Source organism: Silene latifolia, chromosome Y (genome assembly GCF_048544455.1).
Source record: "Silene latifolia isolate original U9 population chromosome Y, ASM4854445v1, whole genome shotgun sequence".
In the NCBI taxonomy this organism is placed as follows: domain Eukaryota; kingdom Viridiplantae; phylum Streptophyta; class Magnoliopsida; order Caryophyllales; family Caryophyllaceae; genus Silene; species Silene latifolia.
Genome location: NC_133538.1, coordinates 105,695,958 through 105,706,667, shown reverse-complemented (window position 1 = coordinate 105,706,667; position 10,710 = coordinate 105,695,958). Strand labels below are relative to the sequence as shown.

At 35.0% G+C, this 10,710-nt stretch overlaps 1 long non-coding RNA gene across 1 annotated transcript; it reads right to left on the bottom strand.

Annotated features, from left to right (window-relative positions):
• Positions 1–546: 546 nt before the first annotated feature.
• LOC141629812 (uncharacterized) lies at positions 547–1,740 on the bottom strand. Its single transcript, XR_012537357.1, has 4 exons — positions 1,395–1,740; positions 1,191–1,288; positions 927–1,020; positions 547–828 (listed from the first exon to the last, which is right to left on the bottom strand). It is a non-coding gene; the product is annotated as an uncharacterized LOC141629812 (long non-coding RNA).
• Between the last annotated feature and the right edge of the window lie 8,970 nt (positions 1,741–10,710).

The following is a 10,710-nucleotide window of genomic DNA, read 5'->3' as shown; positions in this document are numbered from 1 at the left end:
AAAAAAAGGGAAGTCCCAGTTTCAAATTAAACTAATCTTGAAACCAAATTAGAATAATTAAACAAGACTATAAGATGTAACAATCAGAAGTATAGAACTACAAACATGTGCAAAATTTTCACATTAGTCCTAACAGTAGGAGCATCAAATAAAAGAACCATTGATAAGCTACCTTCTGATTGAACTAGAAATTTTTTCCATAACACATTTAGATTGGTCCCCATGAATGTCCTATATGAATTAAATAAGAGCATTTGTTAGTAGAAGAACAGCCCTCAAAACAATACCACTCACTAAGAGAACACTACAGAAACATGGGAGGCAATTTAACTACCTATAGTACAGACGTAAAGGTGAAACCTCGCCAGGTTTGTCATTTTGAAACAATTCTAGTATGCGAATGTGGTATCAACAAGAAAGAGAACAAGTGATATCGTATACTCTTAGTCCTTCATCATCTAGAGAGGGTATAAATACAATAAATCAAGAAGGCGAAATGTAAATTGACACAGTAGTCGATAGACACTCAACGGCTCTACTCGTCGGATGTAAACACCACACACACATCTAATGATAAGGATATACCATCACATATTCATTTAACTGATGTCATTCAACAATCAACTAAGCGTATCCTGGAATGTCCATACACAACACAATTCACATGAACGTTTGAAACTTAAAATTGTACTCAATATGCAAAGCAATTGGCATAAAGCTAGCTAGAGAGAAGGAGAGTAACCTGTAACCCGTCAAACCAAGGTGCAAATGAAGATGACAGTTTTATATTTGACTTGCACCGCCATCCTTTAAAAGATGTCCTCTATACTGCAAAAAAAAATAATTCATGAGCTCACTCCCACACTCATGACTGTCTCCAACAAAATTAACAAAGCAAAAGGACCATTTAAGATACAGGTCCGTACCTTGTGATTAAGTAGCATCCACCATCAGTTTGAACAAAGCAGAACCTCCATGGTGGCAACCAGGCATCTTCCATGCCATGTTTTCTAGCTCATCCTGGCATTCAAAATTTACATTTCAAAACCTCCATAATAAACTATCAGAGAAAACCATTTCAGAAAGCCGTCAAAATGTTTTGAAAATATTATATAACTAGCCCATACTAAAAACAATAATTACGGCGAAAGCACAATTTTGGGCAAAATCAAACAAATTAAGAAATTCACATCAAGAGCCATTTGGGTAATAATATCAACAAAAAAGAAGCTAATTCATCATCCGAAGTAACATCTGAAAACTCAATCACATCCAACGCCGCTTTACACTGCTGCATCGACAAGATTCCATTAACCTTAACTATTTTATTATCATCAAATAAATGAATCTGGTATTTAATTGAAACAATTGAAATCTGAATATAAACAAATTACCAGCAAATTTGAAGGAGCAGCCATACATGGATGGGGTGGGGGTTATCGTCAAATGGCCTAGATAGCCGATGGCAGGCGAACAGTGGCCACAAAACACTGGACGCTGCGAGCAATACTCAATATGTACTTTCCTCTTACTGTACTAACCTTGGTGTATTGGGAAGTCTCGTACCCCAGAAAATAAAGAATCAAACCAGTAATCACACCCACAATAGCAAAGTACAACCGATCATATGAAAGAAAGAACTGATAACGATGTCGCTCCAAGGAACATAATGGATTTAACTTGTAACTTGTTCAGGAAATTCAGTTAAAAAGAAGTTAAGATAAACTAATAAGTTGAAGAGTACAGAACGCCACTCTTTAATTTGTCGAGTTAATGATTTCATGTACTTCTGCTACTGCTACTAGTCATATGAATGGAAGGACTTTGGTAAAGGTTAGATGGACCAACTTTTTTGCGAAATAAGATAAAATTACGAGATGAATGAATGAGATTTCTCGAAATTATGAGATAACCCATATAACACAATATTAGTTCACAACAAGCCTTACCCAAAATCAATAAACCCCAATTATAGGAAATGTTATCAACATTAATCTACCAACAACAAACATAGAAGTGCCATGTATTCGGCAGTGATGAAAGGGTCGTTGACAGCGACAAGCTCACAGTCATCCCTCTGATGGATAACTCTAACCCAAAATCAGTTCAATAATCCATTTTTTACTCAAAATTAAATAATGCAATCAATTGAAAAAATTCAACAGAGCAAAACAATCGAAAAATTAGAAGTCTCAGAAAAAAAGGAGGACAAACCAGTAAGCATGCTCGCAAGTCGCAACCTTTAACAAGGGCAGATTCCTGAAGCTCAATACTATCTAAACATATCGCGCACACCCCATTATGTACCACCACCATTGTCAAATACCACACCCTTCATCTTCACTTAAGCTGTAAAGAGCTCAAGATTCAATCTTTACACGTAATCAAATCAAACCCAGAAAACCCATCAATTGAATTAAGCTAATTGACTGAAGAAACAAAAATGAAATTGAAATCAACTCAATTGGGTTTAATTTCAAACATCAAACCCTGAATTGACCCAGTGCCTCAATACAACTACATTAAAATAGTGTCTCAATGGTTCCCGCAAATTACATTAAAATAGTGTCTCAATAACAACTTCAATTAAAATCCCTCATTAACCGAAACCCGGTTTACAAATTAAGTGGAGAAAGATTGCAATTGTTCGAATTATCCTAACCCTAAATTACAATTAAACCTGCCCCAAAATCAAATTATACAAAAATAATTAAAGATTGGAATCAAATTAAGCAAAAAGAATACCTAGAATAGTGATTGGTGGCATCTCACGGTGGCTCGCGTGCGTGATAGGCGGAGTGGTGATGGTACGCCGAATTGATAAACACAAAGCCATTTTGTTAGATCTGAAGACGCAGTGGTGGTGGAACGACTTGATCGTTTGCGGCAGTGGTGCAACGACGTCGAGGGAAGGAGGGCGTGCGGTGATCAGTGGAAAGTACCAAGGCTTCAATGAAAAAACCAAGTATAATGATGATTGAAGGGTTTCATATAATTGGCAAGTTTTGAGAGAGGTAAATGGTAATTAGTAATATAGGGGAATTGATGCGTCAGTTGTTATAAGTACAAAGTAAAACCGATGCAAAAGTTTAGCACATTTATATCGGTTATGTCATATAACTGACTCATTAAATACGTCAGTTTTTTTTATAACCGACGCATTAAATACATCAGTTTTAAAGCAGAATCGACGCAAAAAGTGATGCTATAGGACGAAAATTGCTTTCCCGCCACTAGTTGATACCTTTTGCGTCGGTTTTTTAAGAACTGACGTAACTCAATAGACGCAATAAGGGTTTTTTCTACTAGTGTTAATCATCAGTTCCTATAACAAAAAAGCAACAAAAGCGTTCTGGCATTTGGTATTTAACTATATCAGTTGTATACTAACATTCAGAGATATAGTTGAATTATAGAGTTGTCGTTCTTATTGTCTTAGCACTATCTATTTTTTACCAAAATAGTCTTTGACTACTTATCCTTAAAAACTCCATGCAAAATATATAATATAACATCTTAATTTGGTAAATTATGATAACTTCTTTGTAAACAATGTCCTTCTTGTGGCCTTGATACATTTGGTCTCTATCATCGATGTAGAACCTTAATCTCTCGGATAACGTTGTTCTTAAAACTACATAAAGGTGGCCAATAATAAAAATTGGTTTCGGCAGGTAAATTTCAACATGATTTAGTGACTGTCCCTAACTCTTGTTTATTGTTATAACGCAGTATTAGAGCCGACAAACAATGACACGACACGAAAACACGACAAGAATCCGACACGAAATTAACGGGTTTGGGTTGACATTTAATGACCCATTTATGTAAGTTTGTCGACAAGGACACGACACGAGATTTAATTGGGCTAAGTTTGGGTTGAGCACGCTAGACACGAACCCGACACGAATAACCTATTTACTAAATTAATCCCAAATTTTCTTGATCCTCACATAAATATACTTACACTTTCCAAATATGACATGACACGAAAACACGACACAAAATTAACGGGTTAGGGTTGAGGTTTGATGACCTATTAATGTAACTGGATCGACACGATCACGACACGAGATTTAATTGGGTTGGGTTTGGGTTAAAGAGTTCGTGATCCGTTTAAATATGACACCTTAACCCGACACGACCTGATCTATTTGTCACATCTATGTAGCATTGCCTCAACGTATATTGCCTCTGCTTAAAAACGAAAAAAATCTTTGTATCTGAGGAAGTCATTACTATCCTCGGGTTTAGTAACTTTTTCCGACTTTGGAACCCGTAAGTATCTTCCCTTCTACTATGAATTTTCCAGGGCGATTGATAATAAGACAGGTCCCGTTAGAAAATTCTCTTACGGAGTTAATGTTCCGCTACAACGTAACCGACATACCACACTTGGTAGAGCATACTATTATGAGTTATATTAAAAAATTCATCATGTATACTCTCTCCCCTTCTTAAACTCTTCCGCCTTGCTTCTTAGAGGTCAAACTTTTATAACTTTGACCATTAATATGTCGAAAATTATGATCAAACTTCCGCATTAACAATTGTGTGGAAGCAATACGAAAGATCATTGCGAAGAGGATGAAATACATTTAGTGTGAAATTCTTAAAAGATAATGAATCTTACTCCCAAAGTCTACACCAACTAAAATACCCGACCAAATCTCGCATAATGAAAACAAAAGCGACACCTAAAAGTTAGGATGCCAAATGGGGGATAAGACATGACGAATGTAGGCCTTCTCATACCCGTATTTAATAGAAAAATTACATGCCCCTACTTGTCGCAAGTAAAAATTTCAAAACCATAACCGCTTTCGTTCCATTTAAATGTCATATACTCGTCTATTCTATAACTTTCTCAAATAATTCTGATATTATTTTCCCCATATATAACACCCATGGTTGGCACGATTTAAAATTCAGTTTGAGTCTAAAACTTTATTTATATTCGCTACATCCAAGACAAATGCGATATAGTTGGGCACTTGTGATAGATTTTCCTTTTTTATCAAATTAATTTGCTTTTTCTTATTGTAGAGTTAACAATCATTTTTATTCTTATGTGGAAAGCTAACATTTATTTTGAATCAATTACTTATTTATTCCGTTCCTCGTGATTTTGGAGTATATATGTACCTTGTGTTACAATGCCTAATTGTTAATATTTATTCTGAACCAATAGCTATAATGGAGATTATAACATTAAAAATGGAACTTGAGATCAACTACTAACAATAAGGTCAAAATAAGTAAATATTGGCAAAAAAAACATCAAGAAGTAATTAATTAGATATGAGGTAAGGTCGAGAGATCATGAAAAATCACATATTTAGGCTTTATTTCAAAGAAATTAGCTTTTGAGCAAAATTTGATTTATCTTAATTTTTTGTAACTATTTGATATATAAATTATTTACCAAAATAAGAGGAGCATGTGAGAAATAAGTTACCTGTTTTTTTATTAATTCAATTATAATATTAAATATAGAGAACTTATTATGTCCTTTTATATCATTTTACCAAAAAAATAGCTACCTTTCAGTCAGTTTGCCAAATATTTTTGGCTTAACCAATTAAATTATCATCTCTTAATTTTCAGTTACCTTTTAAGCTACATTTTTAGGTTTCAGTTAACTGTTCAATTAGTATGACAAATGAAATTTAAGATATAGTAGAATTAATTATATTTTACTCCTTTTTGAAATCCACATTTTAAAAATTATTCCCTTTTGAATTTTTTTGCTAAAATTACTCCATTAAGTTGCATTTTTTTCTAAAATTGCTTTAAAATTTCAATTTATGATTTATTTTCCCTATTTTGAACTCTCCCTCCATTTGTCAACATAGTTATACCTTTCAAAGTATAAATTGGCTAAGGCACAATTGGAATAAGTTCAAAAACAGACAAAATAGGTCACTTAAATTGGAATTTTGAAGTAATTTTAGGAAAAAATGCATTTTCAGAGTAATTTTAGCAAAAATTTTCAAAAGGGAGTACGATAATTTTAAAAATGTGAATTTCAAAAGGGAGTAAAATATAATTAACTCGACATAATATATGAATAATGTATATAATAATTAATATATCATAAAATTGGTTACATTGTGTATTTTGAGTATCACCTATTTATATTAGAATAATCTTATTATTAAAATAAATTTAATCTACTTATATGAGGATAACTTTATTAAAATATTAAGAAATCTACTTTTATTAGGATAATTTTATTAAATGTGTTTCGAAATCTAGTTTTGTTTGGAATATCTAAAAAAGTTGAACTCTCTAATATCGCTTGAAAAGTTTATGCTTTATATATATGTATTGATTATGAGTCTTACTATAAAGTTTCTGAGTTCATTTTACTAAAACATTAAGCTCAAAAAAGTTAAAATAAAACTCAAAAACATTACATATAAAACTTACATAAACTTTATTAAGCTCAAGAAATATACATATATGCTCAAAAACAAATAGATTTGAGGTAATAAGCTAAAAAAAAGGGGGTATTCTCTCGTGTACCCCTGAACTTTTTAGTTTTCTATGGTGTACCCCTCGTTTTTCACAAAAAAACTTTGACCGACAATAATTCTCTGTTACGAGTTCAGAAAATGGTAATTTTTTTTTTCAAAGCAATTATCTCGTCAAGGCCTTCAATTTGAAAAAAAAAATCACCGCTTTTTAAACACGTAGCCGGTAGTTATGGTTGGTCAAACATTTATTAACGAATAAACTTTGACCGACCATAATTCCCGACTACGAGTTGAAACGTCGGTGAATTTTTTTTAAACGGAAGACCTTTTAAAGAAGGTCAATTTGAAAAAAAAAGTTTTAACGTATTCTGAACTTGTAGCCAAGAGTTATTGACGGTCAAAGTTTTTTTGCATGAAAAGATGGGTATATCATAGAAAATAAAAAAGTTGAGGGGTACACGAGAGAATATCCCAAAAAAAAATAGAAAAATGCTCAAAAATAAGTAAAATCTAAGGTAATACATTCGATGTATGTTCCTTTTTCTCTGTTATTATTGTTGTTGTTTCGTGTTTTGGTTTTTGGAGCATCCGCAAAGCTGGAGAACTTACCTCCCTAAATGCACTCTCTCTCATCAAATGGGGATCTTCACCATTGCACATACCTCCCCATAATATGAAGTTTCACCGTTTTTAGGGGAGGTCCCCAAATTAAAAGTAAAGGTTAATTTGTATACTTTTGGGGAGGTTCCCAAATTTTTGGGTGTAAATTAATATTGTTGGGGAGCCCCATTATTGTATAGATGTAGATTTTAATTGGGGAGGGTAGATGAAAAAGTTAGTGGAAAATGAGGTGGACGAATGAGAAATAGAGATAAAATATGGGGCGCCTTACCTTTGCGGATGCTCTTTAATGGGGCTCCGCAAAGGTGAGGCGCCCCATATTTTATCTCTCTCTCTTATTCGTCCACCTCATTTTCCACTAACTATTCCATCTACCCTCCCTAATTAAAATCTACATCTATGCAATAATGGGGCTCCCTACCAATATTAATTTACACCCAAAAATTTGGGAGCCTCCCCAAAAACAACTCAAAAGACCTTACTTTTTCTTTGGGGATCTTCTCTACAAATAGAGGAGCCCCATTTGTTGGGAGGGTGTGTGCAATAATGGGGTTCCCCATTTGAGGAAAGAGAAGGAATATGGGGAGGTTAGCTTCCCACCTTTGCGGATGCTCTTAAGTGTGTCCACCAGTCTTGCTAATTCAACTACAGATGTGTTCGTTCTATTCTATTCTATTCTCCCTTGTACACATGTGAACATGATTTGTTTAGTTGGCTGAATAGTAGGTAAGAGCATCCGCAAAGGTGAGGCTCCCCATATTTTCTCTTTTATTTTCTTATTCGTCCACCTCATTTTACACTAACTTTTCCATTTACCCTTCCCATTTTATAACTACATCTATGCAATAATGGGGTTCCCCAATTCACACACAAAAATTTGGGAACCTCCCCAAAAGTAACATAAATTGCCTTACTTTTTTTTTGGGACCTCCCCTAAAAACAGTGGATCCTCAAATGTTGGGGAGCTTGGTGCAACAATGAGGAGCCCCATATGAGAAAAGAGAGTGTATTTGGGGAGCTTGATTTCCACCTTTGCGGATGCTCTAAGGTTCCATTTCTAAAGGATGGGTTTTTAAGAACATCCGCAAAGGTGAGGCTCCCCATATTTTCTCTTTCCTTTTCTTATTTGTCCACCTCACTCTCCACTAACTTTTCCATTTACCCTCCCCATTTTATAACTACATCTATGCAACAATGGGGTTCCCCAATTCACACACAAAAATTTGGGAACCTTCCCAAAAGTAACACAAATTGCCTTACCATTTTTTGGGGGGGGCCTCCCCTAAAAACAGTGGAGCCCCAAATGTTGGGGAGCTTGGTGCAACAATGAGGAGCCTCATATGAGGAAAGAGAGTGTTTATGGGGAGCTCGATTTCCACCTTTGCGGATGCTCTTAGGTACGATTTTAAGGTTTAATGAAGGTTGCAAAACGTTGTCGACTTTTTTTAAAAAAACGGTCATCACTACCCTTGCTCACTCTCTCTCTACTCTATTCTCTCCCAAATCCTCCTAAACAACAAACCTAAAAAAAAAAATTTCAAGACTTTGTTAATCGGATTCAATGTCAAACAACGAACCATATAAATCAACGCCTAGTATCAATCGAATTGTAATTTTTTTTATTTTTTTTTGTCGTATGTATGTGTAGATACCTCATTTCTGCACCTCTCGCAAACCACCCGGTGATGATTGGGCCGCATGTTTGGTACGCGGAACGATTTGTGACAGTTCGTAAGTTTATCGTCAAGTGACTGCTCAAACACTAATGTCTACCTCTTAGTTGTTATCTACGCGCTGATACGGTCGTTTTGACATTAATTAGAGTACATTTGGAGTCCGGGCCTAAAACCGTCTTAATTTTCTGATAACCGTTAAATCCCGAGTCAGAATGTTCTGGAACGTTCCGGATATTTCTATTACATATTTTATAATTATTTCACAATCTTTATTCTTTGGTAAACAATTTCCCGTAATATTCATACAAAATATTAAGGAAAACCAAATTATTCCGTCCTTCCATAACTTAAACACGGAAATCTTTCTTCCGCAGGAGGAAACCACTTGGGAACAGACGCAGCAGGTGCTGCGCCTCTTCCAAGAGATGCAGTGACTGCTGCGCCTCTTCTCAGGTCCTTTTCTGCGTATTTTTGGTATTTTTTTCATATATTTCCGAGATTCACTTCCAAAGTCTCTCCGAAAACCCTATTGCTTCACGTGATTAGTATAAATAGGAGCCTTCGCTCCTCATATTTCTCACGCGAGTGTCCGCCCTTCTCTTCTCCCTTTGCATTCTACACCTTTGTTCTTACTTTTTGGCGTCTACGTGCTTGAACTTTCGACCACGTAAGCTCGGATCCTTCTGAGTACCAGCCTCGTTTGCATGACCGACCAATTTGACCAACTCCACATCAATCAACTTAATTAATCTAATCGTTTTTCCTCTTACGAGGGCACTTTCGTCTACATTCGAGTCGAGCATCACTAATCGAGAACTTAGTTCATCTCGTTTCGTCAAACATGTAAGTCTGAGGGTGTAAATCTCTCTTTTATTTATTGTTCTTTACCTTTTTGTATCATTAATGTAAGGTTTATGTCGAAAACATCTCTTAAAACCGATTTCTAAAACCGTGTTTAAAACCCTTTTACGGATTTCCAGAAGACAGACCGTCGAGAAAGGACGCTGCAACTGCTGCGCCTCTTCGAAGGAGCGATTCTCTGCGCCTCTTCGTGAGGGCCGCGCAGCTGATTCGCTTCCTTTCTTCTTCCTTCGTCCTCTGTAATTCGTTAACTTTGTTTGTTTCGTTTGTTTTCTTTAATTCTTCGATACAATAGTCTAATAATCTCATGTATATTATTTATCACTCATTCACACGTATAATTCATCATTAAATCCGACTTAAATCCCTTATAATCTCATATTTGCGGGTTTTCGTCATTAAATTCAACCCGGATTGTAGGAATTCGATTTGTTCATATCGGGTTTCTGGAATTCGATCTTTAATATATTTTCATCTGTCTTTTGTCGTATTCGTCATTAATTTGTCATTAATTCGTCATGTTAACCTATTTTGTTCACCTATGTCACTAATCAATCGTTCATTCATGTAAATAATCCGTTTGCATCCGTCTCATCCATGTTTTATTGCTTTTATGACCTTCATTCGTATGTAATTAATGAATTAAATAACTTTCATCCGAGTCGAATATCATAATCAATCCTTAAATTCACCAATTTACATTAACGATTTGCAGTTCCGGCTTCACAGCCAGAACTCACCCTTGGAACAGACGCAGCAGCTGATGCGCCTCTTCCAAAAGACGCAGTCCTGCTGCGCCTGTTCCAGGATGATTTCTGTCTCTGAACTCCGTTATTGCTTGACCTAGTTTAATTAGCTTACGTATAATTGACTATTACTCGTATTATCGCCTACTGATTCGTTCGTTAATTCTTTCTCTTATTCTTTTTCTCAAATTATCCGTTTCAAAGGTATTTTCGACATAAATCAATGAAACCCGATGTAATTATTGTAATTTTTATTGTAATTTTCTATCATTGTAATATTTATCGCATTTGTATGATTTATTTACGTGTTTTCACATGTAATTAAGC